At 37.7% G+C, this 25,244-nt stretch overlaps 82 non-coding genes and 7 pseudogenes across 82 annotated transcripts; all 89 read left to right on the forward strand.

Annotated features, from left to right (window-relative positions):
- Positions 1-54: 54 nt before the first annotated feature.
- LOC145761319 (5S ribosomal RNA) lies at positions 55-174 on the forward strand (annotated as a pseudogene).
- A 168-nt stretch (positions 175-342) lies between these two features.
- Positions 343-461, forward strand: LOC145761161 (5S ribosomal RNA). The gene has a single exon (XR_014287132.1). It is a non-coding gene; the product is annotated as a 5S ribosomal RNA (ribosomal RNA).
- Positions 462-629: 168 nt separating this feature from the next.
- Positions 630-748, forward strand: LOC145762235 (5S ribosomal RNA). The gene has a single exon (XR_014287877.1). It is a non-coding gene; the product is annotated as a 5S ribosomal RNA (ribosomal RNA).
- A 168-nt stretch (positions 749-916) lies between these two features.
- On the forward strand, positions 917-1,035 carry LOC145761162 (5S ribosomal RNA). The gene has a single exon (XR_014287133.1). It is a non-coding gene; the product is annotated as a 5S ribosomal RNA (ribosomal RNA).
- Positions 1,036-1,203: 168 nt separating this feature from the next.
- On the forward strand, positions 1,204-1,322 carry LOC145762236 (5S ribosomal RNA). The gene has a single exon (XR_014287878.1). It is a non-coding gene; the product is annotated as a 5S ribosomal RNA (ribosomal RNA).
- A 147-nt stretch (positions 1,323-1,469) lies between these two features.
- On the forward strand, positions 1,470-1,588 carry LOC145761627 (5S ribosomal RNA; annotated as a pseudogene).
- A 168-nt stretch (positions 1,589-1,756) lies between these two features.
- Positions 1,757-1,875, forward strand: LOC145761163 (5S ribosomal RNA). Its single transcript, XR_014287134.1, has one exon. It is a non-coding gene; the product is annotated as a 5S ribosomal RNA (ribosomal RNA).
- Positions 1,876-2,043: 168 nt separating this feature from the next.
- Positions 2,044-2,162, forward strand: LOC145762237 (5S ribosomal RNA). Its single transcript, XR_014287879.1, has one exon. It is a non-coding gene; the product is annotated as a 5S ribosomal RNA (ribosomal RNA).
- Positions 2,163-2,330: 168 nt separating this feature from the next.
- Positions 2,331-2,449, forward strand: LOC145761164 (5S ribosomal RNA). Its single transcript, XR_014287135.1, has one exon. It is a non-coding gene; the product is annotated as a 5S ribosomal RNA (ribosomal RNA).
- Positions 2,450-2,617: 168 nt separating this feature from the next.
- LOC145761151 (5S ribosomal RNA) lies at positions 2,618-2,736 on the forward strand. Its single transcript, XR_014287123.1, has one exon. It is a non-coding gene; the product is annotated as a 5S ribosomal RNA (ribosomal RNA).
- A 168-nt stretch (positions 2,737-2,904) lies between these two features.
- Positions 2,905-3,023, forward strand: LOC145762238 (5S ribosomal RNA). The gene has a single exon (XR_014287880.1). It is a non-coding gene; the product is annotated as a 5S ribosomal RNA (ribosomal RNA).
- A 162-nt stretch (positions 3,024-3,185) lies between these two features.
- On the forward strand, positions 3,186-3,304 carry LOC145762239 (5S ribosomal RNA). Its single transcript, XR_014287881.1, has one exon. It is a non-coding gene; the product is annotated as a 5S ribosomal RNA (ribosomal RNA).
- Positions 3,305-3,472: 168 nt separating this feature from the next.
- LOC145762240 (5S ribosomal RNA) lies at positions 3,473-3,591 on the forward strand. The gene has a single exon (XR_014287882.1). It is a non-coding gene; the product is annotated as a 5S ribosomal RNA (ribosomal RNA).
- Positions 3,592-3,759: 168 nt separating this feature from the next.
- Positions 3,760-3,878, forward strand: LOC145761152 (5S ribosomal RNA). Its single transcript, XR_014287124.1, has one exon. It is a non-coding gene; the product is annotated as a 5S ribosomal RNA (ribosomal RNA).
- Positions 3,879-4,046: 168 nt separating this feature from the next.
- On the forward strand, positions 4,047-4,165 carry LOC145762242 (5S ribosomal RNA). Its single transcript, XR_014287884.1, has one exon. It is a non-coding gene; the product is annotated as a 5S ribosomal RNA (ribosomal RNA).
- Positions 4,166-4,327: 162 nt separating this feature from the next.
- LOC145762244 (5S ribosomal RNA) lies at positions 4,328-4,446 on the forward strand. Its single transcript, XR_014287885.1, has one exon. It is a non-coding gene; the product is annotated as a 5S ribosomal RNA (ribosomal RNA).
- Positions 4,447-4,614: 168 nt separating this feature from the next.
- Positions 4,615-4,733, forward strand: LOC145762245 (5S ribosomal RNA). The gene has a single exon (XR_014287886.1). It is a non-coding gene; the product is annotated as a 5S ribosomal RNA (ribosomal RNA).
- A 147-nt stretch (positions 4,734-4,880) lies between these two features.
- LOC145761320 (5S ribosomal RNA) lies at positions 4,881-5,000 on the forward strand (annotated as a pseudogene).
- A 168-nt stretch (positions 5,001-5,168) lies between these two features.
- Positions 5,169-5,287, forward strand: LOC145761165 (5S ribosomal RNA). Its single transcript, XR_014287136.1, has one exon. It is a non-coding gene; the product is annotated as a 5S ribosomal RNA (ribosomal RNA).
- Positions 5,288-5,455: 168 nt separating this feature from the next.
- LOC145762246 (5S ribosomal RNA) lies at positions 5,456-5,574 on the forward strand. The gene has a single exon (XR_014287887.1). It is a non-coding gene; the product is annotated as a 5S ribosomal RNA (ribosomal RNA).
- A 168-nt stretch (positions 5,575-5,742) lies between these two features.
- Positions 5,743-5,861, forward strand: LOC145762247 (5S ribosomal RNA). The gene has a single exon (XR_014287888.1). It is a non-coding gene; the product is annotated as a 5S ribosomal RNA (ribosomal RNA).
- A 162-nt stretch (positions 5,862-6,023) lies between these two features.
- LOC145762248 (5S ribosomal RNA) lies at positions 6,024-6,142 on the forward strand. The gene has a single exon (XR_014287889.1). It is a non-coding gene; the product is annotated as a 5S ribosomal RNA (ribosomal RNA).
- Positions 6,143-6,310: 168 nt separating this feature from the next.
- On the forward strand, positions 6,311-6,429 carry LOC145762249 (5S ribosomal RNA). Its single transcript, XR_014287890.1, has one exon. It is a non-coding gene; the product is annotated as a 5S ribosomal RNA (ribosomal RNA).
- Positions 6,430-6,576: 147 nt separating this feature from the next.
- LOC145761308 (5S ribosomal RNA) lies at positions 6,577-6,695 on the forward strand (annotated as a pseudogene).
- Positions 6,696-6,857: 162 nt separating this feature from the next.
- On the forward strand, positions 6,858-6,977 carry LOC145761247 (5S ribosomal RNA). Its single transcript, XR_014287212.1, has one exon. It is a non-coding gene; the product is annotated as a 5S ribosomal RNA (ribosomal RNA).
- A 168-nt stretch (positions 6,978-7,145) lies between these two features.
- On the forward strand, positions 7,146-7,264 carry LOC145762250 (5S ribosomal RNA). The gene has a single exon (XR_014287891.1). It is a non-coding gene; the product is annotated as a 5S ribosomal RNA (ribosomal RNA).
- A 147-nt stretch (positions 7,265-7,411) lies between these two features.
- Positions 7,412-7,531, forward strand: LOC145761322 (5S ribosomal RNA; annotated as a pseudogene).
- Positions 7,532-7,699: 168 nt separating this feature from the next.
- Positions 7,700-7,818, forward strand: LOC145761166 (5S ribosomal RNA). Its single transcript, XR_014287137.1, has one exon. It is a non-coding gene; the product is annotated as a 5S ribosomal RNA (ribosomal RNA).
- A 168-nt stretch (positions 7,819-7,986) lies between these two features.
- On the forward strand, positions 7,987-8,105 carry LOC145762251 (5S ribosomal RNA). Its single transcript, XR_014287892.1, has one exon. It is a non-coding gene; the product is annotated as a 5S ribosomal RNA (ribosomal RNA).
- Positions 8,106-8,273: 168 nt separating this feature from the next.
- Positions 8,274-8,392, forward strand: LOC145762252 (5S ribosomal RNA). The gene has a single exon (XR_014287893.1). It is a non-coding gene; the product is annotated as a 5S ribosomal RNA (ribosomal RNA).
- A 162-nt stretch (positions 8,393-8,554) lies between these two features.
- Positions 8,555-8,673, forward strand: LOC145762254 (5S ribosomal RNA). The gene has a single exon (XR_014287895.1). It is a non-coding gene; the product is annotated as a 5S ribosomal RNA (ribosomal RNA).
- A 168-nt stretch (positions 8,674-8,841) lies between these two features.
- LOC145762255 (5S ribosomal RNA) lies at positions 8,842-8,960 on the forward strand. The gene has a single exon (XR_014287896.1). It is a non-coding gene; the product is annotated as a 5S ribosomal RNA (ribosomal RNA).
- Positions 8,961-9,102: 142 nt separating this feature from the next.
- LOC145761311 (5S ribosomal RNA) lies at positions 9,103-9,221 on the forward strand (annotated as a pseudogene).
- Positions 9,222-9,383: 162 nt separating this feature from the next.
- Positions 9,384-9,503, forward strand: LOC145761248 (5S ribosomal RNA). Its single transcript, XR_014287213.1, has one exon. It is a non-coding gene; the product is annotated as a 5S ribosomal RNA (ribosomal RNA).
- Positions 9,504-9,671: 168 nt separating this feature from the next.
- Positions 9,672-9,790, forward strand: LOC145762256 (5S ribosomal RNA). Its single transcript, XR_014287897.1, has one exon. It is a non-coding gene; the product is annotated as a 5S ribosomal RNA (ribosomal RNA).
- Positions 9,791-9,952: 162 nt separating this feature from the next.
- On the forward strand, positions 9,953-10,071 carry LOC145762257 (5S ribosomal RNA). Its single transcript, XR_014287898.1, has one exon. It is a non-coding gene; the product is annotated as a 5S ribosomal RNA (ribosomal RNA).
- Positions 10,072-10,239: 168 nt separating this feature from the next.
- On the forward strand, positions 10,240-10,358 carry LOC145762258 (5S ribosomal RNA). Its single transcript, XR_014287899.1, has one exon. It is a non-coding gene; the product is annotated as a 5S ribosomal RNA (ribosomal RNA).
- A 147-nt stretch (positions 10,359-10,505) lies between these two features.
- Positions 10,506-10,625, forward strand: LOC145761574 (5S ribosomal RNA; annotated as a pseudogene).
- A 162-nt stretch (positions 10,626-10,787) lies between these two features.
- LOC145761228 (5S ribosomal RNA) lies at positions 10,788-10,906 on the forward strand. Its single transcript, XR_014287195.1, has one exon. It is a non-coding gene; the product is annotated as a 5S ribosomal RNA (ribosomal RNA).
- A 168-nt stretch (positions 10,907-11,074) lies between these two features.
- LOC145762260 (5S ribosomal RNA) lies at positions 11,075-11,193 on the forward strand. The gene has a single exon (XR_014287900.1). It is a non-coding gene; the product is annotated as a 5S ribosomal RNA (ribosomal RNA).
- A 162-nt stretch (positions 11,194-11,355) lies between these two features.
- Positions 11,356-11,475, forward strand: LOC145761249 (5S ribosomal RNA). Its single transcript, XR_014287214.1, has one exon. It is a non-coding gene; the product is annotated as a 5S ribosomal RNA (ribosomal RNA).
- A 168-nt stretch (positions 11,476-11,643) lies between these two features.
- Positions 11,644-11,762, forward strand: LOC145762261 (5S ribosomal RNA). The gene has a single exon (XR_014287901.1). It is a non-coding gene; the product is annotated as a 5S ribosomal RNA (ribosomal RNA).
- Positions 11,763-11,930: 168 nt separating this feature from the next.
- On the forward strand, positions 11,931-12,049 carry LOC145762262 (5S ribosomal RNA). The gene has a single exon (XR_014287902.1). It is a non-coding gene; the product is annotated as a 5S ribosomal RNA (ribosomal RNA).
- A 168-nt stretch (positions 12,050-12,217) lies between these two features.
- LOC145762263 (5S ribosomal RNA) lies at positions 12,218-12,336 on the forward strand. Its single transcript, XR_014287903.1, has one exon. It is a non-coding gene; the product is annotated as a 5S ribosomal RNA (ribosomal RNA).
- A 168-nt stretch (positions 12,337-12,504) lies between these two features.
- LOC145762264 (5S ribosomal RNA) lies at positions 12,505-12,623 on the forward strand. Its single transcript, XR_014287904.1, has one exon. It is a non-coding gene; the product is annotated as a 5S ribosomal RNA (ribosomal RNA).
- A 162-nt stretch (positions 12,624-12,785) lies between these two features.
- Positions 12,786-12,904, forward strand: LOC145762266 (5S ribosomal RNA). The gene has a single exon (XR_014287906.1). It is a non-coding gene; the product is annotated as a 5S ribosomal RNA (ribosomal RNA).
- A 168-nt stretch (positions 12,905-13,072) lies between these two features.
- LOC145762267 (5S ribosomal RNA) lies at positions 13,073-13,191 on the forward strand. Its single transcript, XR_014287907.1, has one exon. It is a non-coding gene; the product is annotated as a 5S ribosomal RNA (ribosomal RNA).
- A 168-nt stretch (positions 13,192-13,359) lies between these two features.
- Positions 13,360-13,478, forward strand: LOC145761117 (5S ribosomal RNA). The gene has a single exon (XR_014287091.1). It is a non-coding gene; the product is annotated as a 5S ribosomal RNA (ribosomal RNA).
- Positions 13,479-13,640: 162 nt separating this feature from the next.
- On the forward strand, positions 13,641-13,759 carry LOC145762268 (5S ribosomal RNA). Its single transcript, XR_014287908.1, has one exon. It is a non-coding gene; the product is annotated as a 5S ribosomal RNA (ribosomal RNA).
- Positions 13,760-13,927: 168 nt separating this feature from the next.
- LOC145762269 (5S ribosomal RNA) lies at positions 13,928-14,046 on the forward strand. Its single transcript, XR_014287909.1, has one exon. It is a non-coding gene; the product is annotated as a 5S ribosomal RNA (ribosomal RNA).
- Positions 14,047-14,214: 168 nt separating this feature from the next.
- LOC145762270 (5S ribosomal RNA) lies at positions 14,215-14,333 on the forward strand. The gene has a single exon (XR_014287910.1). It is a non-coding gene; the product is annotated as a 5S ribosomal RNA (ribosomal RNA).
- A 168-nt stretch (positions 14,334-14,501) lies between these two features.
- Positions 14,502-14,620, forward strand: LOC145762271 (5S ribosomal RNA). Its single transcript, XR_014287911.1, has one exon. It is a non-coding gene; the product is annotated as a 5S ribosomal RNA (ribosomal RNA).
- Positions 14,621-14,788: 168 nt separating this feature from the next.
- LOC145762272 (5S ribosomal RNA) lies at positions 14,789-14,907 on the forward strand. The gene has a single exon (XR_014287912.1). It is a non-coding gene; the product is annotated as a 5S ribosomal RNA (ribosomal RNA).
- Positions 14,908-15,075: 168 nt separating this feature from the next.
- LOC145762273 (5S ribosomal RNA) lies at positions 15,076-15,194 on the forward strand. The gene has a single exon (XR_014287913.1). It is a non-coding gene; the product is annotated as a 5S ribosomal RNA (ribosomal RNA).
- A 168-nt stretch (positions 15,195-15,362) lies between these two features.
- LOC145762274 (5S ribosomal RNA) lies at positions 15,363-15,481 on the forward strand. Its single transcript, XR_014287914.1, has one exon. It is a non-coding gene; the product is annotated as a 5S ribosomal RNA (ribosomal RNA).
- A 168-nt stretch (positions 15,482-15,649) lies between these two features.
- On the forward strand, positions 15,650-15,768 carry LOC145762276 (5S ribosomal RNA). The gene has a single exon (XR_014287915.1). It is a non-coding gene; the product is annotated as a 5S ribosomal RNA (ribosomal RNA).
- Positions 15,769-15,936: 168 nt separating this feature from the next.
- Positions 15,937-16,055, forward strand: LOC145762278 (5S ribosomal RNA). The gene has a single exon (XR_014287917.1). It is a non-coding gene; the product is annotated as a 5S ribosomal RNA (ribosomal RNA).
- A 162-nt stretch (positions 16,056-16,217) lies between these two features.
- LOC145761230 (5S ribosomal RNA) lies at positions 16,218-16,336 on the forward strand. The gene has a single exon (XR_014287196.1). It is a non-coding gene; the product is annotated as a 5S ribosomal RNA (ribosomal RNA).
- A 168-nt stretch (positions 16,337-16,504) lies between these two features.
- Positions 16,505-16,623, forward strand: LOC145762279 (5S ribosomal RNA). The gene has a single exon (XR_014287918.1). It is a non-coding gene; the product is annotated as a 5S ribosomal RNA (ribosomal RNA).
- A 162-nt stretch (positions 16,624-16,785) lies between these two features.
- LOC145761250 (5S ribosomal RNA) lies at positions 16,786-16,905 on the forward strand. The gene has a single exon (XR_014287215.1). It is a non-coding gene; the product is annotated as a 5S ribosomal RNA (ribosomal RNA).
- A 168-nt stretch (positions 16,906-17,073) lies between these two features.
- LOC145762280 (5S ribosomal RNA) lies at positions 17,074-17,192 on the forward strand. The gene has a single exon (XR_014287919.1). It is a non-coding gene; the product is annotated as a 5S ribosomal RNA (ribosomal RNA).
- A 168-nt stretch (positions 17,193-17,360) lies between these two features.
- LOC145760973 (5S ribosomal RNA) lies at positions 17,361-17,479 on the forward strand. Its single transcript, XR_014286954.1, has one exon. It is a non-coding gene; the product is annotated as a 5S ribosomal RNA (ribosomal RNA).
- A 168-nt stretch (positions 17,480-17,647) lies between these two features.
- LOC145762281 (5S ribosomal RNA) lies at positions 17,648-17,766 on the forward strand. Its single transcript, XR_014287920.1, has one exon. It is a non-coding gene; the product is annotated as a 5S ribosomal RNA (ribosomal RNA).
- Positions 17,767-17,934: 168 nt separating this feature from the next.
- On the forward strand, positions 17,935-18,053 carry LOC145762282 (5S ribosomal RNA). Its single transcript, XR_014287921.1, has one exon. It is a non-coding gene; the product is annotated as a 5S ribosomal RNA (ribosomal RNA).
- Positions 18,054-18,215: 162 nt separating this feature from the next.
- Positions 18,216-18,334, forward strand: LOC145761231 (5S ribosomal RNA). The gene has a single exon (XR_014287197.1). It is a non-coding gene; the product is annotated as a 5S ribosomal RNA (ribosomal RNA).
- A 168-nt stretch (positions 18,335-18,502) lies between these two features.
- LOC145762284 (5S ribosomal RNA) lies at positions 18,503-18,621 on the forward strand. The gene has a single exon (XR_014287923.1). It is a non-coding gene; the product is annotated as a 5S ribosomal RNA (ribosomal RNA).
- A 162-nt stretch (positions 18,622-18,783) lies between these two features.
- On the forward strand, positions 18,784-18,903 carry LOC145761252 (5S ribosomal RNA). Its single transcript, XR_014287217.1, has one exon. It is a non-coding gene; the product is annotated as a 5S ribosomal RNA (ribosomal RNA).
- Positions 18,904-19,071: 168 nt separating this feature from the next.
- LOC145762285 (5S ribosomal RNA) lies at positions 19,072-19,190 on the forward strand. Its single transcript, XR_014287924.1, has one exon. It is a non-coding gene; the product is annotated as a 5S ribosomal RNA (ribosomal RNA).
- Positions 19,191-19,358: 168 nt separating this feature from the next.
- On the forward strand, positions 19,359-19,477 carry LOC145760974 (5S ribosomal RNA). The gene has a single exon (XR_014286955.1). It is a non-coding gene; the product is annotated as a 5S ribosomal RNA (ribosomal RNA).
- A 168-nt stretch (positions 19,478-19,645) lies between these two features.
- On the forward strand, positions 19,646-19,764 carry LOC145762286 (5S ribosomal RNA). The gene has a single exon (XR_014287925.1). It is a non-coding gene; the product is annotated as a 5S ribosomal RNA (ribosomal RNA).
- A 168-nt stretch (positions 19,765-19,932) lies between these two features.
- On the forward strand, positions 19,933-20,051 carry LOC145762287 (5S ribosomal RNA). The gene has a single exon (XR_014287926.1). It is a non-coding gene; the product is annotated as a 5S ribosomal RNA (ribosomal RNA).
- Positions 20,052-20,213: 162 nt separating this feature from the next.
- LOC145761232 (5S ribosomal RNA) lies at positions 20,214-20,332 on the forward strand. Its single transcript, XR_014287198.1, has one exon. It is a non-coding gene; the product is annotated as a 5S ribosomal RNA (ribosomal RNA).
- A 168-nt stretch (positions 20,333-20,500) lies between these two features.
- On the forward strand, positions 20,501-20,619 carry LOC145762288 (5S ribosomal RNA). Its single transcript, XR_014287927.1, has one exon. It is a non-coding gene; the product is annotated as a 5S ribosomal RNA (ribosomal RNA).
- A 162-nt stretch (positions 20,620-20,781) lies between these two features.
- LOC145761253 (5S ribosomal RNA) lies at positions 20,782-20,901 on the forward strand. The gene has a single exon (XR_014287218.1). It is a non-coding gene; the product is annotated as a 5S ribosomal RNA (ribosomal RNA).
- A 168-nt stretch (positions 20,902-21,069) lies between these two features.
- LOC145762290 (5S ribosomal RNA) lies at positions 21,070-21,188 on the forward strand. The gene has a single exon (XR_014287929.1). It is a non-coding gene; the product is annotated as a 5S ribosomal RNA (ribosomal RNA).
- Positions 21,189-21,356: 168 nt separating this feature from the next.
- Positions 21,357-21,475, forward strand: LOC145761118 (5S ribosomal RNA). Its single transcript, XR_014287092.1, has one exon. It is a non-coding gene; the product is annotated as a 5S ribosomal RNA (ribosomal RNA).
- A 162-nt stretch (positions 21,476-21,637) lies between these two features.
- On the forward strand, positions 21,638-21,756 carry LOC145762291 (5S ribosomal RNA). The gene has a single exon (XR_014287930.1). It is a non-coding gene; the product is annotated as a 5S ribosomal RNA (ribosomal RNA).
- Positions 21,757-21,924: 168 nt separating this feature from the next.
- LOC145762292 (5S ribosomal RNA) lies at positions 21,925-22,043 on the forward strand. Its single transcript, XR_014287931.1, has one exon. It is a non-coding gene; the product is annotated as a 5S ribosomal RNA (ribosomal RNA).
- Positions 22,044-22,211: 168 nt separating this feature from the next.
- LOC145761120 (5S ribosomal RNA) lies at positions 22,212-22,330 on the forward strand. The gene has a single exon (XR_014287094.1). It is a non-coding gene; the product is annotated as a 5S ribosomal RNA (ribosomal RNA).
- A 162-nt stretch (positions 22,331-22,492) lies between these two features.
- On the forward strand, positions 22,493-22,611 carry LOC145762293 (5S ribosomal RNA). Its single transcript, XR_014287932.1, has one exon. It is a non-coding gene; the product is annotated as a 5S ribosomal RNA (ribosomal RNA).
- Positions 22,612-22,779: 168 nt separating this feature from the next.
- LOC145762294 (5S ribosomal RNA) lies at positions 22,780-22,898 on the forward strand. Its single transcript, XR_014287933.1, has one exon. It is a non-coding gene; the product is annotated as a 5S ribosomal RNA (ribosomal RNA).
- A 168-nt stretch (positions 22,899-23,066) lies between these two features.
- On the forward strand, positions 23,067-23,185 carry LOC145760975 (5S ribosomal RNA). Its single transcript, XR_014286956.1, has one exon. It is a non-coding gene; the product is annotated as a 5S ribosomal RNA (ribosomal RNA).
- A 168-nt stretch (positions 23,186-23,353) lies between these two features.
- LOC145762295 (5S ribosomal RNA) lies at positions 23,354-23,472 on the forward strand. Its single transcript, XR_014287934.1, has one exon. It is a non-coding gene; the product is annotated as a 5S ribosomal RNA (ribosomal RNA).
- Positions 23,473-23,640: 168 nt separating this feature from the next.
- On the forward strand, positions 23,641-23,759 carry LOC145762296 (5S ribosomal RNA). Its single transcript, XR_014287935.1, has one exon. It is a non-coding gene; the product is annotated as a 5S ribosomal RNA (ribosomal RNA).
- Positions 23,760-23,921: 162 nt separating this feature from the next.
- Positions 23,922-24,040, forward strand: LOC145761233 (5S ribosomal RNA). The gene has a single exon (XR_014287199.1). It is a non-coding gene; the product is annotated as a 5S ribosomal RNA (ribosomal RNA).
- Positions 24,041-24,208: 168 nt separating this feature from the next.
- On the forward strand, positions 24,209-24,327 carry LOC145762297 (5S ribosomal RNA). The gene has a single exon (XR_014287936.1). It is a non-coding gene; the product is annotated as a 5S ribosomal RNA (ribosomal RNA).
- A 162-nt stretch (positions 24,328-24,489) lies between these two features.
- LOC145761254 (5S ribosomal RNA) lies at positions 24,490-24,609 on the forward strand. The gene has a single exon (XR_014287219.1). It is a non-coding gene; the product is annotated as a 5S ribosomal RNA (ribosomal RNA).
- Positions 24,610-24,777: 168 nt separating this feature from the next.
- On the forward strand, positions 24,778-24,896 carry LOC145761158 (5S ribosomal RNA). The gene has a single exon (XR_014287129.1). It is a non-coding gene; the product is annotated as a 5S ribosomal RNA (ribosomal RNA).
- A 168-nt stretch (positions 24,897-25,064) lies between these two features.
- On the forward strand, positions 25,065-25,183 carry LOC145761121 (5S ribosomal RNA). Its single transcript, XR_014287095.1, has one exon. It is a non-coding gene; the product is annotated as a 5S ribosomal RNA (ribosomal RNA).
- Positions 25,184-25,244: the final 61 nt, after the last annotated feature.

Genomic DNA, 25,244 nt, shown 5'->3' on the forward strand with positions numbered 1-25,244 from the left:
AAGGGACGCAAGTCATTTATTTTATTTTAAATATACACGGTTAATGATAAATGTGTTGGCTCACCACATCACGTTGAGTACACCCCATCTCGTCCGATCTGGGAAGTTAAGCAACGTCGGGCCCGGTTAGTACTTGGATGGGTGACCGCCTGGGAATACCGGGTGTCGTAGGCATTTTATAAGTTTTATAGCATATTAGAAAGTACTTTATGTAGAAGTCATTTTTTATCAAAATTTTTGAAAACTAATATATTTGATATAATTGCTAAGCGACGCAAGTCATTTATTTTATTTTAAATATACACGGTTAATGATAAATGTGTTGGCTCACCACATCACATTGCCTACGACCATACCACGTTGAGTACACCCCATCTCGTCCGATCTGGGAAGTTAAGCAACGTCGGGCCCGGTTAGTACTTGGATGGGTGACCGCCTGGGAATACCGGGTGTCGTAGCCATTTTATAAGTTTTTTAGCATATTAGAAAGTACCTTATGTAGAAGTCATTTTTTATCAAAATTTTTGAAAATTAATATATTTGATATAACTGCTAAGAGACGCAAGTCATTTATTTTATTTTAAATATACACGGTTAATGATAAATGTGTTGGCTCACCACATCACATTGCCTACGACCATACCACGTTGAGTACACCCCATCTCGTCCGATCTGGGAAGTTAAGCAACGTCGGGCCCGGTTAGTACTTGGATGGGTGACCGCCTGGGAATACCGGGTGTCGTAGGCATTTTATAAGTTTTATAGCATATTAGAAAGTACTTTATGTAGAAGTCATTTTTTATCAAAATTTTTGAAAACTAATATATTTCATATAATTGCTAAGCGACGCAAGTCATTTATTTTATTTTAAATATACACGGTTAATGATAAATGTGTTGGCTCACCACATCACATTGCCTACGACCATACCACGTTGAGTACACCCCATCTCGTCCGATCTGGGAAGTTAAGCAACGTCGGGCCCGGTTAGTACTTGGATGGGTGACCGCCTGGGAATACCGGGTGTCGTAGCCATTTTATAAGTTTTTTAGCATATTAGAAAGTACCTTATGTAGAAGTCATTTTTTATCAAAATTTTTGAAAATTAATATATTTGATATAACTGCTAAGAGACGCAAGTCATTTATTTTATTTTAAATATACACGGTTAATGATAAATGTGTTGGCTCACCACATCACATTGCCTACGACCATACCACGTTGAGTACACCCCATCTCGTCCGATCTGGGAAGTTAAGCAACGTCGGGCCCGGTTAGTACTTGGATGGGTGACCGCCTGGGAATACCGGGTGTCGTAGGCATTTTATAAGTTTTATAGCATATTAGAAAGTACTTTATGTAGAAGTCATTTTTTATCAAAATTTTTGAAAATTAATATATTTGATATAACTTCTAAGGGACGCAAGTCATTTATTTTATTTTAAATATACACGGTTAATGATAAATGTGTTGGCTCACCACATCACGTTGAGTACACCCCATCTCGTCCGATCTGGGAAGTTAACAACGTCGGGCCCGGTTAGTACTTGGATGGGTGACCGCCTGGGAATACCGGGTGTCGTAGGCATTTTATAAGTTTTATAGCATATTAGAAAGTACTTTATGTAGAAGTCATTTTTTATCAAAATTTTTGAAAACTAATATATTTGATATAATTGCTAAGCGACGCAAGTCATTTATTTTATTTTAAATATACACGGTTAATGATAAATGTGTTGGCTCACCACATCACATTGCCTACGACCATACCACGTTGAGTACACCCCATCTCGTCCGATCTGGGAAGTTAAGCAACGTCGGGCCCGGTTAGTACTTGGATGGGTGACCGCCTGGGAATACCGGGTGTCGTAGCCATTTTATAAGTTTTTTAGCATATTAGAAAGTACCTTATGTAGAAGTCATTTTTTATCAAAATTTTTGAAAATTAATATATTTGATATAACTGCTAAGAGACGCAAGTCATTTATTTTATTTTAAATATACACGGTTAATGATAAATGTGTTGGCTCACCACATCACATTGCCTACGACCATACCACGTTGAGTACACCCCATCTCGTCCGATCTGGGAAGTTAAGCAACGTCGGGCCCGGTTAGTACTTGGATGGGTGACCGCCTGGGAATACCGGGTGTCGTAGGCATTTTATAAGTTTTATAGCATATTAGAAAGTACTTTATGTAGAAGTCATTTTTTATCAAAATTTTTGAAAACTAATATATTTCATATAATTGCTAAGCGACGCAAGTCATTTATTTTATTTTAAATATACACGGTTAATGATAAATGTGTTGGCTCACCACATCACATTGCCTACGACCATACCACGTTGAGTACACCCCATCTCGTCCGATCTGGGAAGTTAAGCAACGTCGGGCCCGGTTAGTACTTGGATGGGTGACCGCCTGGGAATACCGGGTGTCGTAGCCATTTTATAAGTTTTTTAGCATATTAGAAAGTACCTTATGTAGAAGTCATTTTTTATCAAAATTTTTGAAAATTAATATATTTGATATAACTGCTAAGAGACGCAAGTCATTTATTTTATTTTAAATATACACGGTTAATGATAAATGTGTTGGCTCACCACATCACATTGCCTACGACCATACCACGTTGAGTACACCCCATCTCGTCCGATCTGGGAAGTTAAGCAACGTCGGGCCCGGTTAGTACTTGGATGGGTGACCGCCTGGGAATACCGGGTGTCGTAGGAATTTTATAAGTTTTATAGCATATTAGAAAGTACTTTATGTAGAAGTCATTTTTTATCAAAATTTTTGAAAACTAATATATTTCATATAATTGCTAAGCGACGCAAGTCATTTATTTTATTTTAAATATACACGGTTAATGATAAATGTGTTGGCTCACCACATCACATTGCCTACGACCATACCACGTTGAGTACACCCCATCTCGTCCGATCTGGGAAGTTAAGCAACGTCGGGCCCGGTTAGTACTTGGATGGGTGACCGCCTGGGAATACCGGGTGTCGTAGGCATTTTATAAGTTTTTTAGCATATTAGAAAGTACCTTATGTATAAGTCATTTTTATAGAAATTTTTGAAAATTAATATATTTGATATAATTGCTAGGCGACGCAAGTCATTTATTTTATTTTAAATATACACGTTCAATGATAAATGTGTTGGCACATCACATTGCCTACGACCATACCACGTTGAGTACACCCCATCTCGTCCGATCTGGGAAGTTAAGCAACGTCGGGCCCGGTTAGTACTTGGATGGGTGACCGCCTGGGAATACCGGGTGTCGTAGGCATTTTATAAGTTTTTTAGCATATTAGAAAGTACCTTATGTAGAAGTCATTTTTTATCAAAATTTTTGAAAATTAATATATTTGATATAACTGCTAAGGGACGCAAGTCATTTATTTTATTTTAAATATACACGGTTAATGATAAATGTGTTGGCTCACCACATCACATTGCCTACGACCATACCACGTTGAGTACACCCCATCTCGTCCGATCTGGGAAGTTAAGCAACGTCGGGCCCGGTTAGTACTTGGATGGGTGACCGCCTGGGAATACCGGGTGTCGTAGGCATTTTATAAGTTTTATAGCATATTAGAAAGTACTTTATGTAGAAGTCATTTTTTATCAAAATTTTTGAAAATTAATATATTTGATATAACTTCTAAGGGACGCAAGTCATTTATTTTATTTTAAATATACACGGTTAATGATAAATGTGTTGGCTCACCACATCACATTGCCTACGACCATACCACGTTGAGTACACCCCATCTCGTCCGATCTGGGAAGTTAAGCAACGTCGGGCCCGGTTAGTACTTGGATGGGTGACCGCCTGGGAATACCGGGTGTCGTAGGAATTTTATAAGTTTTATAGCATATTAGAAAGTACTTTATGTAGAAGTCATTTTTTATCAAAATTTTTGAAAACTAATATATTTCATATAATTGCTAAGCGACGCAAGTCATTTATTTTATTTTAAATATACACGGTTAATGATAAATGTGTTGGCTCACCACATCACATTGCCTACGACCATACCACGTTGAGTACACCCCATCTCGTCCGATCTGGGAAGTTAAGCAACGTCGGGCCCGGTTAGTACTTGGATGGGTGACCGCCTGGGAATACCGGGTGTCGTAGGCATTTTATAAGTTTTTTAGCATATTAGAAAGTACCTTATGTATAAGTCATTTTTATAGAAATTTTTGAAAATTAATATATTTGATATAATTGCTAGGCGACGCAAGTCATTTATTTTATTTTAAATATACACGTTCAATGATAAATGTGTTGGCACATCACATTGCCTACGACCATACCACGTTGAGTACACCCCATCTCGTCCGATCTGGGAAGTTAAGCAACGTCGGGCCCGGTTAGTACTTGGATGGGTGACCGCCTGGGAATACCGGGTGTCGTAGGCATTTTATAAGTTTTTTAGCATATTAGAAAGTACCTTATGTAGAAGTCATTTTTTATCAAAATTTTTGAAAATTAATATATTTGATATAACTGCTAAGGGACGCAAGTCATTTATTTTATTTTAAATATACACGGTTAATGATAAATGTGTTGGCTCACCACATCACATTGCCTACGACCATACCACGTTGAGTACACCCCATCTCGTCCGATCTGGGAAGTTAAGCAACGTCGGGCCCGGTTAGTACTTGGATGGGTGACCGCCTGGGAATACCGGGTGTCGTAGGCATTTTATAAGTTTTATAGCATATTAGAAAGTACTTTATGTAGAAGTCATTTTTTATCAAAATTTTTGAAAATTAATATATTTGATATAACTTCTAAGGGACGCAAGTCATTTATTTTATTTTAAATATACACGGTTAATGATAAATGTGTTGGCTCACCACATCACGTTGAGTACACCCCATCTCGTCCGATCTGGGAAGTTAAGCAACGTCGGGCCCGGTTAGTACTTGGATGGGTGACCGCCTGGGAATACCGGGTGTCGTAGGCATTTTATAAGTTTTATAGCATATTAGAAAGTACTTTATGTAGAAGTCATTTTTTATCAAAATTTTTGAAAACTAATATATTTGATATAATTGCTAAGCGACGCAAGTCATTTATTTTATTTTAAATATACACGGTTAATGATAAATGTGTTGGCTCACCACATCACATTGCCTACGACCATACCACGTTGAGTACACCCCATCTCGTCCGATCTGGGAAGTTAAGCAACGTCGGGCCCGGTTAGTACTTGGATGGGTGACCGCCTGGGAATACCGGGTGTCGTAGCCATTTTATAAGTTTTTTAGCATATTAGAAAGTACCTTATGTAGAAGTCATTTTTTATCAAAATTTTTGAAAATTAATATATTTGATATAACTGCTAAGAGACGCAAGTCATTTATTTTATTTTAAATATACACGGTTAATGATAAATGTGTTGGCTCACCACATCACATTGCCTACGACCATACCACGTTGAGTACACCCCATCTCGTCCGATCTGGGAAGTTAAGCAACGTCGGGCCCGGTTAGTACTTGGATGGGTGACCGCCTGGGAATACCGGGTGTCGTAGGCATTTTATAAGTTTTATAGCATATTAGAAAGTACTTTATGTAGAAGTCATTTTTTATCAAAATTTTTGAAAACTAATATATTTCATATAATTGCTAAGCGACGCAAGTCATTTATTTTATTTTAAATATACACGGTTAATGATAAATGTGTTGGCTCACCACATCACATTGCCTACGACCATACCACGTTGAGTACACCCCATCTCGTCCGATCTGGGAAGTTAAGCAACGTCGGGCCCGGTTAGTACTTGGATGGGTGACCGCCTGGGAATACCGGGTGTCGTAGGCATTTTATAAGTTTTTTAGCATATTAGAAAGTACCTTATGTATAAGTCATTTTTATAGAAATTTTTGAAAATTAATATATTTGATATAATTGCTAGGCGACGCAAGTCATTTATTTTATTTTAAATATACACGTTCAATGATAAATGTGTTGGCACATCACATTGCCTACGACCATACCACGTTGAGTACACCCCATCTCGTCCGATCTGGGAAGTTAAGCAACGTCGGGCCCGGTTAGTACTTGGATGGGTGACCGCCTGGGAATACCGGGTGTCGTAGGCATTTTATAAGTTTTTTAGCATATTAGAAAGTACCTTAAGTAGAAGTCATTTTTTATCAAAATTTTTGAAAATTAATATATTTGATATAACTGCTAAGGGACGCAAGTCATTTATTTTATTTTAAATATACACGGTTAATGATAAATGTGTTGGCTCACCACATCACATTGCCTACGACCATACCACGTTGAGTACACCCCATCTCGTCCGATCTGGGAAGTTAAGCAACGTCGGGCCCGGTTAGTACTTGGATGGGTGACCGCCTGGGAATACCGGGTGTCGTAGGCATTTTATAAGTTTTATAGCATATTAGAAAGTACTTTATGTAGAAGTCATTTTTTATCAAAATTTTTGAAAATTAATATATTTGATATAACTTCTAAGGGACGCAAGTCATTTATTTTATTTTAAATATACACGGTTAATGATAAATGTGTTGGCTACCACATCACGTTGAGTACACCCCATCTCGTCCGATCTGGGAAGTTAAGCAACGTCGGGCCCGGTTAGTACTTGGATGGGTGACCGCCTGGGAATACCGGGTGTCGTAGGCATTTTATAAGTTTTATAGCATATTAGAAAGTACCTTATGTATAAGTCATTTTTATAGAAATTTTTGAAAATTAATATATTTGATATAATTGCTAGGCGACGCAAGTCATTTATTTTATTTTAAATATACACGTTTAATGATAAATGTGTTGGCACATCACATTGCCTACGACCATACCACGTTTGAGTACACCCCATCTCGTCCGATCTGGGAAGTTAAGCAACGTCGGGCCCGGTTAGTACTTGGATGGGTGACCGCCTGGGAATACCGGGTGTCGTAGGCATTTTATAAGTTTTATAGCATATTAGAAAGTACTTTATGTAGAAGTCATTTTTTATCAAAATTTTTGAAAATTAATATATTTGATATAACTGCTAAGGGACGCAAGTCATTTATTTTATTTTAAATATACACGGTTAATGATAAATGTGTTGGCTCACCACATCACATTGCCTACGACCATACCACGTTGAGTACACCCCATCTCGTCCGATCTGGGAAGTTAAGCAACGTCGGGCCCGGTTAGTACTTGGATGGGTGACCGCCTGGGAATACCGGGTGTCGTAGGCATTTTATAAGTTTTATAGCATATTAGAAAGTACTTTATGTAGAAGTCATTTTTTATCAAAATTTTTGAAAATTAATATATTTGATATAACTTCTAAGGGACGCAAGTCATTTATTTTATTTTAAATATACACGGTTAATGATAAATGTGTTGGCTCACCACATCACGTTGAGTACACCCCATCTCGTCCGATCTGGGAAGTTAAGCAACGTCGGGCCCGGTTAGTACTTGGATGGGTGACCGCCTGGGAATACCGGGTGTCGTAGGCATTTTATAAGTTTTATAGCATATTAGAAAGTACTTTATGTAGAAGTCATTTTTTATCAAAATTTTTGAAAACTAATATATTTGATATAATTGCTAAGCGACGCAAGTCATTTATTTTATTTTAAATATACACGGTTAATGATAAATGTGTTGGCTCACCACATCACATTGCCTACGACCATACCACGTTGAGTACACCCCATCTCGTCCGATCTGGGAAGTTAAGCAACGTCGGGCCCGGTTAGTACTTGGATGGGTGACCGCCTGGGAATACCGGGTGTCGTAGCCATTTTATAAGTTTTTTAGCATATTAGAAAGTACCTTATGTAGAAGTCATTTTTTATCAAAATTTTTGAAAATTAATATATTTGATATAACTGCTAAGAGACGCAAGTCATTTATTTTATTTTAAATATACACGGTTAATGATAAATGTGTTGGCTCACCACATCACATTGCCTACGACCATACCACGTTGAGTACACCCCATCTCGTCCGATCTGGGAAGTTAAGCAACGTCGGGCCCGGTTAGTACTTGGATGGGTGACCGCCTGGGAATACCGGGTGTCGTAGGCATTTTATAAGTTTTATAGCATATTAGAAAGTACTTTATGTAGAAGTCATTTTTTATCAAAATTTTTGAAAACTAATATATTTCATATAATTGCTAAGCGACGCAAGTCATTTATTTTATTTTAAATATACACGGTTAATGATAAATGTGTTGGCTCACCACATCACATTGCCTACGACCATACCACGTTGAGTACACCCCATCTCGTCCGATCTGGGAAGTTAAGCAACGTCGGGCCCGGTTAGTACTTGGATGGGTGACCGCCTGGGAATACCGGGTGTCGTAGGCATTTTATAAGTTTTTTAGCATATTAGAAAGTACCTTATGTATAAGTCATTTTTATAGAAATTTTTGAAAATTAATATATTTGATATAATTGCTAGGCGACGCAAGTCATTTATTTTATTTTAAATATACACGTTCAATGATAAATGTGTTGGCACATCACATTGCCTACGACCATACCACGTTGAGTACACCCCATCTCGTCCGATCTGGGAAGTTAAGCAACGTCGGGCCCGGTTAGTACTTGGATGGGTGACCGCCTGGGAATACCGGGTGTCGTAGGCATTTTATAAGTTTTTTAGCATATTAGAAAGTACCTTAAGTAGAAGTCATTTTTTATCAAAATTTTTGAAAATTAATATATTTGATATAACTGCTAAGGGACGCAAGTCATTTATTTTATTTTAAATATACACGGTTAATGATAAATGTGTTGGCTCACCACATCACATTGCCTACGACCATACCACGTTGAGTACACCCCATCTCGTCCGATCTGGGAAGTTAAGCAACGTCGGGCCCGGTTAGTACTTGGATGGGTGACCGCCTGGGAATACCGGGTGTCGTAGGCATTTTATAAGTTTTATAGCATATTAGAAAGTACTTTATGTAGAAGTCATTTTTTATCAAAATTTTTGAAAATTAATATATTTGATATAACTTCTAAGGGACGCAAGTCATTTATTTTAAATATACACGGTTAATGATAAATGTGTTGGCTACCACATCACGTTGAGTACACCCCATCTCGTCCGATCTGGGAAGTTAAGCAACGTCGGGCCCGGTTAGTACTTGGATGGGTGACCGCCTGGGAATACCGGGTGTCGTAGGCATTTTATAAGTTTTATAGCATATTAGAAAGTACCTTATGTATAAGTCATTTTTATAGAAATTTTTGAAAATTAATATATTTGATATAATTGCTAGGCGACGCAAGTCATTTATTTTATTTTAAATATACACGTTTAATGATAAATGTGTTGGCACATCACATTGCCTACGACCATACCACGTTTGAGTACACCCCATCTCGTCCGATCTGGGAAGTTAAGCAACGTCGGGCCCGGTTAGTACTTGGATGGGTGACCGCCTGGGAATACCGGGTGTCGTAGGCATTTTATAAGTTTTATAGCATATTAGAAAGTACTTTATGTAGAAGTCATTTTTTATCAAAATTTTTGAAAATTAATATATTTGATATAACTTCTAAGGGACGCAAGTCATTTATTTTATTTTAAATATACACGGTTAATGATAAATGTGTTGGCTCACCACATCACATTGCCTACGACCATACCACGTTGAGTACACCCCATCTCGTCCGATCTGGGAAGTTAAGCAACGTCGGGCCCGGTTAGTACTTGGATGGGTGACCGCCTGGGAATACCGGGTGTCGTAGGCATTTTATAAGTTTTTTAGCATATTAGAAAGTACCTTATGTATAAGTCATTTTTATAGAAATTTTTGAAAATTAATATATTTGATATAATTGCTAGGCGACGCAAGTCATTTATTTTATTTTAAATATACACGTTTAATGATAAATGTGTTGGCACATCAGATTGCCTACGACCATACCACGTTGAGTACACCCCATCTCGTCCGATCTGGGAAGTTAAGCAACGTCGGGCCCGGTTAGTACTTGGATGGGTGACCGCCTGGGAATACCGGGTGTCGTAGGCATTTTATAAGTTTTATAGCATATTAGAAAGTACTTTATGTAGAAGTCATTTTTTATCAAAATTTTTGAAAATTAATATATTTGATATAACTTCTAAGGGACGCAAGTCATTTATTTTATTTTAAATATACACGGTTAATGATAAATGTGTTGGCTCACCACATCACATTGCCTACGACCATACCACGTTGAGTACACCCCATCTCGTCCGATCTGGGAAGTTAAGCAACGTCGGGCCCGGTTAGTACTTGGATGGGTGACCGCCTGGGAATACCGGGTGTCGTAGGCATTTTATAAGTTTTATAGCATATTAGAAAGTACTTTATGTAGAAGTCATTTTTTATCAAAATTTTTGAAAATTAATATATTTGATATAACTTCTAAGGGACGCAAGTCATTTATTTTATTTTAAATATACACGGTTAATGATAAATGTGTTGGCTCACCACATCACGTTGAGTACACCCCATCTCGTCCGATCTGGGAAGTTAAGCAACGTCGGGCCCGGTTAGTACTTGGATGGGTGACCGCCTGGGAACACCGGGTGTCGTAGGCATTTTATAAGTTTTATAGCATATTAGAAAGTACCTTATGTATAAGTCATTTTTATAGAAATTTTTGAAAATTAATATATTTGATATAATTGCTAGGCGACGCAAGTCATTTATTTTATTTTAAATATACACGTTTAATGATAAATGTGTTGGCACATCACATTGCCTACGACCATACCACGTTGAGTACACCCCATCTCGTCCGATCTGGGAAGTTAAGCAACGTCGGGCCCGGTTAGTACTTGGATGGGTGACCGCCTGGGAATACCGGGTGTCGAAGGCATTTTATAAGTTTTTTAGCATATTAGAAAGTACCTTATGTAGAAGTCATTTTTTATCCAAATTTTTGAAAATTAATATATTTGATATAACTGCTAAGGGACGCAAGTCATTTATTTTATTTTAAATATACACGGTTAATGATAAATGTGTTGGCTCACCACATCACATTGCCTACGACCATACCACGTTGAGTACACCCCATCTCGTCCGATCTGGGAAGTTAAGCAACGTCGGGCCCGGTTAGTACTTGGATGGGTGACCGCCTGGGAATACCGGGTGTCGTAGGCATTTTATAAGTTTTATAGCATATTAGAAAGTACCTTATGTATAAGTCATTTTTATAGAAATTTTTGAAAATTAATATATTTGATATAATTGCTAGGCGACGCAAGTCATTTATTTTATTTTAAATATACACGTTTAATGATAAATGTGTTGGCACATCACATTGCCTACGACCATACCACGTTTGAGTACACCCCATCTCGTCCGATCTGGGAAGTTAAGCAACGTCGGGCCCGGTTAGTACTTGGATGGGTGACCGCCTGGGAATACCGGGTGTCGTAGGCATTTTATAAGTTTTATAGCATATTAGAAAGTACTTTATGTAGAAGTCATTTTTTATCAAAATTTTTGAAAATTAATATATTTGATATAACTTCTAAGGGACGCAAGTCATTTATTTTATTTTAAATATACACGGTTAATGATAAATGTGTTGGCTCACCACATCACATTGCCTACGACCATACCACGTTGAGTACACCCCATCTCGTCCGATCTGGGAAGTTAAGCAACGTCGGGCCCGGTTAGTACTTGGATGGGTGACCGCCTGGGAATACCGGGTGTCGTAGGCATTTTATAAGTTTTTTAGCATATTAGAAAGTACCTTATGTAGAAGTCATTTTTTATCAAAATTTTTGAAAATTAATATATTTGATATAACTGCTAAGAGACGCAAGTCATTTATTTTATTTTAAATATACACGGTTAATGATAAATGTGTTGGCTCACCACATCACATTGCCTACGACCATACCACGTTGAGTACACCCCATCTCGTCCGATCTGGGAAGTTAAGCAACGTCGGGCCCGGTTAGTACTTGGATGGGTGACCGCCTGGGAATACCGGGTGTCGTAGGCATTTTATAAGTTTTATAGCATATTAGAAAGTACTTTATGTAGAAGTCATTTTTTATCAAAATTTTTGAAAATTAATATATTTGATATAACTTCTAAGGGACGCAAGTCATTTATTTTATTTTAAATATACACGGTTAATGATAAATGTGTTGGCTCACCACATCACATTGCCTACGACCATACCACGTTGAGTACACCCCATCTCGTCCGATCTGGGAAGTTAAGCAACGTCGGGCCCGGTTAGTACTTGGATGGGTGACCGCCTGGGAATACCGGGTGTCGTAGGCATTTTATAAGTTTTATAGCATATTAGAAAGTACTTTATGTAGAAGTCATTTTTTATCAAAATTTTTGAAAATTAATATATTTGATATAACTTCTAAGGGACGCAAGTCATTTATTTTATTTTAAATATACACGGTTAATGATAAATGTGTTGGCTCACCACATCACATTGCCTACGACCATACCACGTTGAGTACACCCCATCTCGTCCGATCTGGGAAGTTAAGCAACGTCGGGCCCGGTTAGTACTTGGATGGGTGACCGCCTGGGAATACCGGGTGTCGTAGGCATTTTATAAGTTTTTTAGCATATTAGAAAGTACCTTATGTATAAGTCATTTTTATAGAAATTTTTGAAAATTAATATATTTGATATAATTGCTAGGCGACGCAAGTCATTTATTTTATTTTAAATATACACGTTTAATGATAAATGTGTTGGCACATCAGATTGCCTACGACCATACCACGTTGAGTACACCCCATCTCGTCCGATCTGGGAAGTTAAGCAACGTCGGGCCCGGTTAGTACTTGGATGGGTGACCGCCTGGGAATACCGGGTGTCGTAGGCATTTTATAAGTTTTATAGCATATTAGAAAGTACTTTATGTAGAAGTAATTTTTTATCAAAATTTTTGAAAATTAATATATTTGATATAACTTCTAAGGGACGCAAGTCATTTATTTTATTTTAAATATACACGGTTAATGATAAATGTGTTGGCTCACCACATCACATTGCCTACGACCATACCACGTTGAGTACACCCCATCTCGTCCGATCTGGGAAGTTAAGCAACGTCGGGCCCGGTTAGTACTTGGATGGGTGACCGCCTGGGAATACCGGGTGTCGTAGGCATTTTATAAGTTTTATAGCATATTAGAAAGTACTTTATGTAGAAGTCATTTTTTATCAAAATTTTTGAAAATTAATATATTTGATATAACTTCTAAGGGACGCAAGTCATTTATTTTATTTTAAATATACACGGTTAATGATAAATGTGTTGGCTCACCACATCACATTGCCTACGACCATACCACGTTGAGTACACCCCATCTCGTCCGATCTGGGAAGTTAAGCAACGTCGGGCCCGGTTAGTACTTGGATGGGTGACCGCCTGGGAATACCGGGTGTCGTAGGTATTTTATAAGTTTTATAGCATATTAGAAAGTACCTTATGTATAAGTCATTTTTATAGAAATTTTTGAAAATTAATATATTTGATATAATTGCTAGGCGACGCAAGTCATTTATTTTATTTTAAATATACACGTTTAATGATAAATGTGTTGGCACATCACATTGCCTACGACCATACCACGTTGAGTACACCCCATCTCGTCCGATCTGGGAAGTTAAGCAACGTCGGGCCCGGTTAGTACTTGGATGGGTGACCGCCTGGGAATACCGGGTGTCGTAGGCATTTTATAAGTTTTATAGCATATTAGAAAGTACTTTATGTAGAAGTAATTTTTTATCAAAATTTTTGAAAATTAATATATTTGATATAACTTCTAAGGGACGCAAGTCATTTATTTTATTTTAAATATACACGGTTAATGATAAATGTGTTGGCTCACCACATCACATTGCCTACGACCATACCACGTTGAGTACACCCCATCTCGTCCGATCTGGGAAGTTAAGCAACGTCGGGCCCGGTTAGTACTTGGATGGGTGACCGCCTGGGAATACCGGGTGTCGTAGGCATTTTATAAGTTTTATAGCATATTAGAAAGTACTTTATGTAGAAGTCATTTTTTATCAAAATTTTTGAAAATTAATATATTTGATATAACTTCTAAGGGACGCAAGTCATTTATTTTATTTTAAATATACACGGTTAATGATAAATGTGTTGGCTCACCACATCACATTGCCTACGACCATACCACGTTGAGTACACCCCATCTCGTCCGATCTGGGAAGTTAAGCAACGTCGGGCCCGGTTAGTACTTGGATGGGTGACCGCCTGGGAATACCGGGTGTCGTAGGCATTTTATAAGTTTTTTAGCATATTAGAAAGTACCTTATGTAGAAGTCATTTTTTATCAAAATTTTTGAAAATTAATATATTTGATATAACTGCTAAGAGACGCAAGTCATTTATTTTATTTTAAATATACACGGTTAATGATAAATGTGTTGGCTCACCACATCACATTGCCTACGACCATACCACGTTGAGTACACCCCATCTCGTCCGATCTGGGAAGTTAAGCAACGTCGGGCCCGGTTAGTACTTGGATGGGTGACCGCCTGGGAATACCGGGTGTCGTAGGCATTTTATAAGTTTTATAGCATATTAGAAAGTACTTTATGTAGAAGTAATTTTTTATCAAAATTTTTGAAAATTAATATATTTGATATAACTTCTAAGGGACGCAAGTCATTTATTTTATTTTAAATATACACGGTTAATGATAAATGTGTTGGCTCACCACATCACATTGCCTACGACCATACCACGTTGAGTACACCCCATCTCGTCCGATCTGGGAAGTTAAGCAACGTCGGGCCCGGTTAGTACTTGGATGGGTGACCGCCTGGGAATACCGGGTGTCGTAGGCATTTTATAAGTTTTATAGCATATTAGAAAGTACTTTATGTAGAAGTCATTTTTTATCAAAATTTTTGAAAATTAATATATTTGATATAACTTCTAAGGGACGCAAGTCATTTATTTTATTTTAAATATACACGGTTAATGATAAATGTGTTGGCTCACCACATCACATTGCCTACGACCATACCACGTTGAGTACACCCCATCTCGTCCGATCTGGGAAGTTAAGCAACGTCGGGCCCGGTTAGTACTTGGATGGGTGACCGCCTGGGAATACCGGGTGTCGTAGGCATTTTATAAGTTTTATAGCATATTAGAAAGTACTTTATGTAGAAGTCATTTTTTATCAAAATTTTTGAAAATTAATATATTTGATATAACTTCTAAGGGACGCAAGTCATTTATTTTATTTTAAATATACACGGTTAATGATAAATGTGTTGGCTCACCACATCACATTGCCTACGACCATACCACGTTGAGTACACCCCATCTCGTCCGATCTGGGAAGTTAAGCAACGTCGGGCCCGGTTAGTACTTGGATGGGTGACCGCCTGGGAATACCGGGTGTCGTAGGCATTTTATAAGTTTTTTAGCATATTAGAAAGTACCTTATGTAGAAGTCATTTTTTATCAAAATTTTTGAAAATTAATATATTTGATATAACTGCTAAGAGACGCAAGTCATTTATTTTATTTTAAATATACACGGTTAATGATAAATGTGTTGGCTCACCACATCACATTGCCTACGACCATACCACGTTGAGTACACCCCATCTCGTCCGATCTGGGAAGTTAAGCAACGTCGGGCCCGGTTAGTACTTGGATGGGTGACCGCCTGGGAATACCGGGTGTCGTAGGCATTTTATAAGTTTTATAGCATATTAGAAAGTACTTTATGTAGAAGTAATTTTTTATCAAAATTTTTGAAAATTAATATATTTGATATAACTTCTAAGGGACGCAAGTCATTTATTTTATTTTAAATATACACGGTTAATGATAAATGTGTTGGCTCACCACATCACATTGCCTACGACCATACCACGTTGAGTACACCCCATCTCGTCCGATCTGGGAAGTTAAGCAACGTCGGGCCCGGTTAGTACTTGGATGGGTGACCGCCTGGGAATACCGGGTGTCGTAGGCATTTTATAAGTTTTATAGCATATTAGAAAGTACCTTATGTATAAGTCATTTTTATAGAAATTTTTGAAAATTAATATATTTGATATAATTGCTAGGCGACGCAAGTCATTTATTTTATTTTAAATATACACGTTTAATGATAAATGTGTTGGCACATCACATTGCCTACGACCATACCACGTTGAGTACACCCCATCTCGTCCGATCTGGGAAGTTAAGCAACGTCGGGCCCGGTTAGTACTTGGATGGGTGACCGCCTGGGAATACCGGGTGTCGAAGGCATTTTATAAGTTTTTTAGCATATTAGAAAGTACCTTATGTAGAAGTCATTTTTTATCAAAATTTTTGAAAATTAATATATTTGATATAACTGCTAAGGGACGCAAGTCATTTATTTTATTTTAAATATACACGGTTAATGATAAATGTGTTGGCTCACCACATCACATTGCCTACGACCATACCACGTTGAGTACACCCCATCTCGTCCGATCTGGGAAGTTAAGCAACGTCGGGCCCGGTTAGTACTTGGATGGGTGACCGCCTGGGAATACCGGGTGTCGTAGGCATTTTATAAGTTTTATAGCATATTAGAAAGTACCTTATGTATAAGTCATTTTTATAGAAATTTTTGAAAATTAATATATTTGATATAATTGCTAGGCGACGCAAGTCATTTATTTTATTTTAAATATACACGTTTAATGATAAATGTGTTGGCACATCACATTGCCTACGACCATACCACGTTTGAGTACACCCCATCTCGTCCGATCTGGGAAGTTAAGCAACGTCGGGCCCGGTTAGTACTTGGATGGGTGACCGCCTGGGAATACCGGGTGTCGTAGGCATTTTATAAGTTTTATAGCATATTAGAAAGTACTTTATGTAGAAGTCATTTTTTATCAAAATTTTTGAAAATTAATATATTTGATATAACTTCTAAGGGACGCAAGTCATTTATTTTATTTTAAATATACACGGTTAATGATAAATGTGTTGGCTCACCACATCACATTGCCTACGACCATACCACGTTGAGTACACCCCATCTCGTCCGATCTGGGAAGTTAAGCAACGTCGGGCCCGGTTAGTACTTGGATGGGTGACCGCCTGGGAATACCGGGTGTCGTAGGCATTTTATAAGTTTTTTAGCATATTAGAAAGTACCTTATGTAGAAGTCATTTTTTATCAAAATTTTTGAAAATTAATATATTTGATATAACTGCTAAGAGACGCAAGTCATTTATTTTATTTTAAATATACACGGTTAATGATAAATGTGTTGGCTCACCACATCACATTGCCTACGACCATACCTCGTTGAGTACACCCCATCTCGTCCGATCTGGGAAGTTAAGCAACGTCGGGCCCGGTTAGTACTTGGATGGGTGACCGCCTGGGAATACCGGGTGTCGTAGGCATTTTATAAGTTTTATAGCATATTAGAAAGTACTTTATGTAGAAGTCATTTTTTATCAAAATTTTTGAAAATTAATATATTTGATATAACTTCTAAGGGACGCAAGTCATTTATTTTATTTTAAATATACACGGTTAATGATAAATGTGTTGGCTCACCACATCACATTGCCTACGACCATACCACGTTGAGTACACCCCATCTCGTCCGATCTGGGAAGTTAAGCAACGTCGGGCCCGGTTAGTACTTGGATGGGTGACCGCCTGGGAATACCGGGTGTCGTAGGCATTTTATAAGTTTTATAGCATATTAGAAAGTACTTTATGTAGAAGTCATTTTTTATCAAAATTTTTGAAAATTAATATATTTGATATAACTTCTAAGGGACGCAAGTCATTTATTTTATTTTAAATATACACGGTTAATGATAAATGTGTTGGCTCACCACATCACATTGCCTACGACCATACCACGTTGAGTACACCCCATCTCGTCCGATCTGGGAAGTTAAGCAACGTCGGGCCCGGTTAGTACTTGGATGGGTGACCGCCTGGGAATACCGGGTGTCGTAGGCATTTTATAAGTTTTATAGCATATTAGAAAGTACCTTATGTATAAGTCATTTTTATAGAAATTTTTGAAAATTAATATATTTGATATAATTGCTAGGCGACGCAAGTCATTTATTTTATTTTAAATATACACGTTTAATGATAAATGTGTTGGCACATCACATTGCCTACGACCATACCACGTTGAGTACACCCCATCTCGTCCGATCTGGGAAGTTAAGCAACGTCGGGCCCGGTTAGTACTTGGATGGGTGACCGCCTGGGAATACCGGGTGTCGAAGGCATTTTATAAGTTTTTTAGCATATTAGAAAGTACCTTATGTAGAAGTCATTTTTTATCAAAATTTTTGAAAATTAATATATTTGATATAACTGCTAAGGGACGCAAGTCATTTATTTTATTTTAAATATACACGGTTAATGATAAATGTGTTGGCTCACCACATCACATTGCCTACGACCATACCACGTTGAGTACACCCCATCTCGTCCGATCTGGGAAGTTAAGCAACGTCGGGCCCGGTTAGTACTTGGATGGGTGACCGCCTGGGAATACCGGGTGTCGTAGGCATTTTATAAGTTTTATAGCATATTAGAAAGTACCTTATGTATAAGTCATTTTTATAGAAATTTTTGAAAATTAATATATTTGATATAATTGCTAGGCGACGCAAGTCATTTATTTTATTTTAAATATACACGTTTAATGATAAATGTGTTGGCACATCACATTGCCTACGACCATACCACGTTTGAGTACACCCCATCTCGTCCGATCTGGGAAGTTAAGCAACGTCGGGCCCGGTTAGTACTTGGATGGGTGACCGCCTGGGAATACCGGGTGTCGTAGGCATTTTATAAGTTTTATAGCATATTAGAAAGTACTTTATGTAGAAGTCATTTTTTATCAAAATTTTTGAAAATTAATATATTTGATATAACTTCTAAGGGACGCAAGTCATTTATTTTATTTTAAATATACACGGTTAATGATAAATGTGTTGGCTCACCACATCACATTGCCTACGACCATACCACGTTGAGTACACCCCATCTCGTCCGATCTGGGAAGTTAAGCAACGTCGGGCCCGGTTAGTACTTGGATGGGTGACCGCCTGGGAATACCGGGTGTCGTAGGCATTTTATAAGTTTTTTAGCATATTAGAAAGTACCTTATGTAGAAGTCATTTTTTATCAAAATTTTTGAAAATTAATATATTTGATATAACTGCTAAGAGACGCAAGTCATTTATTTTATTTTAAATATACACGGTTAATGATAAATGTGTTGGCTCACCACATCACATTGCCTACGACCATACCTCGTTGAGTACACCCCATCTCGTCCGATCTGGGAAGTTAAGCAACGTCGGGCCCGGTTAGTACTTGGATGGGTGACCGCCTGGGAATACCGGGTGTCGTAGGCATTTTATAAGTTTTATAGCATATTAGAAAGTACTTTATGTAGAAGTCATTTTTTATCAAAATTTTTGAAAATTAATATATTTGATATAACTTCTAAGGGACGCAAGTCATTTATTTTATTTTAAATATACACGGTTAATGATAAATGTGTTGGCTCACCACATCACATTGCCTACGACCATACCACGTTGAGTACACCCCATCTCGTCCGATCTGGGAAGTTAAGCAACGTCGGGCCCGGTTAGTACTTGGATGGGTGACCGCCTGGGAATACCGGGTGTCGTAGGCATTTTATAAGTTTTATAGCATATTAGAAAGTACTTTATGTAGAAGTCATTTTTTATCAAAATTTTTGAAAATTAATATATTTGATATAACTTCTAAGGGACGCAAGTCATTTATTTTATTTTAAATATACACGGTTAATGATAAATGTGTTGGCTCACCACATCACATTGCCTACGACCATACCACGTTGAGTACACCCCATCTCGTCCGATCTGGGAAGTTAAGCAACGTCGGGCCCGGTTAGTACTTGGATGGGTGACCGCCTGGGAATACCGGGTGTCGTAGGCATTTTATAAGTTTTATAGCATATTAGAAAGTACCTTATGTATAAGTCATTTTTATAGAAATTTTTGAAAATTAATATATTTGATATAATTGCTAGGCGACGCAAGTCATTTATTTTATTTTAAATATACACGTTTAATGATAAATGTGTTGGCACATCACATTGCCTACGACCATACCACGTTGAGTACACCCCATCTCGTCCGATCTGGGAAGTTAAGCAACGTCGGGCCCGGTTAGTACTTGGATGGGTGACCGCCTGGGAATACCGGGTGTCGAAGGCATTTTATAAGTTTTTTAGCATATTAGAAAGTACCTTATGTAGAAGTCATTTTTTATCCAAATTTTTGAAAATTAATATATTTGATATAACTGCTAAGGGACAAAAGTCATTTATTTTATTTTAAATATACACGGTTAATGATAAATGTGTTGGCTCACCACATCACATTGCCTACGACCATACCACGTTGAGTACACCCCATCTCGTCCGATCTGGGAAGTTAAGCAACGTCGGGCCCGGTTAGTACTTGGATGGGTGACCGCCTGGGAATACCGGGTGTCGTAGGCATTTTATAAGTTTTATAGCATATTAGAAAGTACCTTATGTATAAGTCATTTTTATAGAAATTTTTGAAAATTAATATATTTGATATAATTGCTAGGCGACGCAAGTCATTTATTTTATTTTAAATATACACGTTTAATGATAAATGTGTTGGCACATCACATTGCCTACGACCATACCACGTTTGAGTACACCCCATCTCGTCCGATCTGGGAAGTTAAGCAACGTCGGGCCCGGTTAGTACTTGGATGGGTGACCGCCTGGGAATACCGGGTGTCGTAGGCATTTTATAAGTTTTATAGCATATTAGAAAGTACTTTATGTAGAAGTCATTTTTTATCAAAATTTTTGAAAATTAATATATTTGATATAACTTCTAAGGGACGCAAGTCATTTATTTTATTTTAAATATACACGGTTAATGATAAATGTGTTGGCTCACCACATCACATTGCCTACGACCATACCACGTTGAGTACACCCCATCTCGTCCGATCTGGGAAGTTAAGCAACGTCGGGCCCGGTTAGTACTTGGATGGGTGACCGCCTGGGAATACCGGGTGTCGTAGGCATTTTATAAGTTTTATAGCATATTAGAAAGTACTTTATGTAGAAGTCATTTTTTATCAAAATTTTTGAAAATTAATATATTTGATATAACTTCTAAGGGACGCAAGTCATTTATTTTATTTTAAATATACACGGTTAATGATAAATGTGTTGGCTCACCACATCACATTGCCTACGACCATACCACGTTGAGTACACCCCATCTCGTCCGATCTGGGAAGTTAAGCAACGTCGGGCCCGGTTAGTACTTGGATGGGTGACCGCCTGGGAATACCGGGTGTCGTAGGTATTTTATAAGTTTTATAGCATATTAGAAAGTACCTTATGTATAAGTCATTTTTATAGAAATTTTTGAAAATTAATATATTTGATATAATTGCTAGGCGACGCAAGTCATTTATTTTATTTTAAATATACACGTTTAATGATAAATGTGTTGGCACATCACATTGCCTACGACCATACCACGTTGAGTACACCCCATCTCGTCCGATCTGGGAAGTTAAGCAACGTCGGGCCCGGTTAGTACTTGGATGGGTGACCGCCTGGGAATACCGGGTGTCGTAGGCATTTTATAAGTTTTATAGCATATTAGAAAGTACTTTATGTAGAAGTCATTTTTTATCAAAATTTTTGAAAATTAATATATTTGATATAACTTCTAAGGGACGCAAGTCATTTATTTTATTTTAAATATACACGGTTAATGATAAATGTGTTGGCTCACCACATCACATTGCCTACGACCATACCACGTTGAGTACACCCCATCTCGTCCGATCTGGGAAGTTAAGCAACGTCGGGCCCGGTTAGTACTTGGATGGGTGACCGCCTGGGAATACCGGGTGTCGTAGGCATTTTATAAGTTTTATAGCATATTAGAAAGTACTTTATGTAGAAGTCATTTTTTATCAAAATTTTTGAAAATTAATATATTTGATATAACTTCTAAGGGACGCAAGTCATTTATTTTATTTTAAATATACACGGTTAATGATAAATGTGTTGGCTCACCACATCACATTGCCTACGACCATACCACGTTGAGTACACCCCATCTCGTCCGATCTGGGAAGTTAAGCAACGTCGGGCCCGGTTAGTACTTGGATGGGTGACCGCCTGGGAATACCGGGTGTCGTAGGTATTTTATAAGTTTTATAGCATATTAGAAAGTACCTTATGTATAAGTCATTTTTATAGAAATTTTTGAAAATTAATATATTTGATATAATTGCTAGGCGACGCAAGTCATTTATTTTATTTTAAATATACACGTTTAATGATAAATGTGTTGGCACATCACATTGCCTACGACCATACCACGTTGAGTACACCCCATCTCGTCCGATCTGGGAAGTTAAGCAACGTCGGGCCCGGTTAGTACTTGGATGGGTGACCGCCTGGGAATACCGGGTGTCGTAGGCATTTTATAAGTTTTATAGCATATTAGAAAGTACTTTATGTAGAAGTCATTTTTTATCAAAATTTTTGAAAATTAATATATTTGATATAACTTCTAAGGGACGCAAGTCATTTATTTTATTTTAAATATACACGGTTAATGATAAATGTGTTGGCTCACCACATCACATTGCCTACGACCATACCACGTTGAGTACACCCCATCTCGTCCGATCTGGGAAGTTAAGCAACGTCGGGCCCGGTTAGTACTTGGATGGGTGACCGCCTGGGAATACCGGGTGTCGTAGGCATTTTATAAGTTTTTTAGCATATTAGAAAGTACCTTATGTAGAAGTCATTTTTTATCAAAATTTTTGAAAATTAATATATTTGATATAACTGCTAAGAGACGCAAGTCATTTATTTTATTTTAAATATACACGGTTAATGATAAATGTGTTGGCTCACCACATCACATTGCCTACGACCATACCTCGTTGAGTACACCCCATCTCGTCCGATCTGGGAAGTTAAGCAACGTCGGGCCCGGTTAGTACTTGGATGGGTGACCGCCTGGGAATACCGGGTGTCGTAGGCATTTTATAAGTTTTATAGCATATTAGAAAGTACTTTATGTAGAAGTCATTTTTTATCAAAATTTTTGAAAATTAATATATTTGATATAACTTCTAAGGGACGCAAGTCATTTATTTTATTTTAAATATACACGGTTAATGATAAATGTGTTGGCTCACCACATCACATTGCCTACGACCATACCACGTTGAGTACACCCCATCTCGTCCGATCTGGGAAGTTAAGCAACGTCGGGCCCGGTTAGTACTTGGATGGGTGACCGCCTGGGAATACCGGGTGTCGTAGGCATTTTATAAGTTTTATAGCATATTAGAAAGTACTTTATGTAGAAGTCATTTTTTATCAAAATTTTTGAAAATTAATATATTTGATATAACTTCTAAGGGACGCAAGTCATTTATTTTATTTTAAATATACACGGTTAATGATAAATGTGTTGGCTCACCACATCACATTGCCTACGACCATACCACGTTGAGTACACCCCATCTCGTCCGATCTGGGAAGTTAAGCAACGTCGGGCCCGGTTAGTACTTGGATGGGTGACCGCCTGGGAATACCGGGTGTCGTAGGCATTTTATAAGTTTTATAGCATATTAGAAAGTACCTTATGTATAAGTCATTTTTATAGAAATTTTTGAAAATTAATATATTTGATATAATTGCTAGGCGACGCAAGTCATTTATTTTATTTTAAATATACACGTTTAATGATAAATGTGTTGGCACATCACATTGCCTACGACCATACCACGTTGAGTACACCCCATCTCGTCCGATCTGGGAAGTTAAGCAACGTCGGGCCCGGTTAGTACTTGGATGGGTGACCGCCTGGGAATACCGGGTGTCGAAGGCATTTTATAAGTTTTTTAGCATATTAGAAAGTACCTTATGTAGAAGTCATTTTTTATCCAAATTTTTGAAAATTAATATATTTGATATAACTGCTAAGGGACGCAAGTCATTTATTTTATTTTAAATATACACGGTTAATGATAAATGTGTTGGCTCACCACATCACATTGCCTACGACCATACCACGTTGAGTACACCCCATCTCGTCCGATCTGGGAAGTTAAGCAACGTCGGGCCCGGTTAGTACTTGGATGGGTGACCGCCTGGGAATACCGGGTGTCGTAGGCATTTTATAAGTTTTATAGCATATTAGAAAGTACCTTATGTATAAGTCATTTTTATAGAAATTTTTGAAAATTAATATATTTGATATAATTGCTAGGCGACGCAAGTCATTTATTTTATTTTAAATATACACGTTTAATGATAAATGTGTTGGCACATCACATTGCCTACGACCATACCACGTTTGAGTACACCCCATCTCGTCCGATCTGGGAAGTTAAGCAACGTCGGGCCCGGTTAGTACTTGGATGGGTGACCGCCTGGGAATACCGGGTGTCGTAGGCATTTTATAAGTTTTATAGCATATTAGAAAGTACTTTATGTAGAAGTCATTTTTTATCAAAATTTTTGAAAATTAATATATTTGATATAACTTCTAAGGGACGCAAGTCATTTATTTTATTTTAAATATACACGGTTAATGATAAATGTGTTGGCTCACCACATCACATTGCCTACGACCATACCACGTTGAGTACACCCCATCTCGTCCGATCTGGGAAGTTAAGCAACATCGGGCCCGGTTAGTACTTGGATGGGTGACCGCCTGGGAATACCGGGTGTCGTAGGCATTTTATAAGTTTTATAGCATATTAGAAAGTACTTTATGTAGAAGTCATTTTTTATCAAAATTTTTGAAAATTAATATATTTGATATAACTTCTAAGGGACGCAAGTCATTTATTTTATTTTAAATATACACGGTTAATGATAAATGTGTTGGCTCACCACATCACATTGCCTACGACCATACCACGTTGAGTACACCCCATCTCGTCCGATCTGGGAAGTTAAGCAACGTCGGGCCCGGTTAGTACTTGGATGGGTGACCGCCTGGGAATACCGGGTGTCGTAGGTATTTTATAAGTTTTATAGCATATTAGAAAGTACCTTATGTATAAGTCATTTTTATAGAAATT

Source organism: Corella eumyota, chromosome 7 (genome assembly GCF_963082875.1).
Source record: "Corella eumyota chromosome 7, kaCorEumy4.1, whole genome shotgun sequence".
Taxonomy (NCBI): Eukaryota; Metazoa; Chordata; class Ascidiacea; order Phlebobranchia; family Corellidae; genus Corella; species Corella eumyota.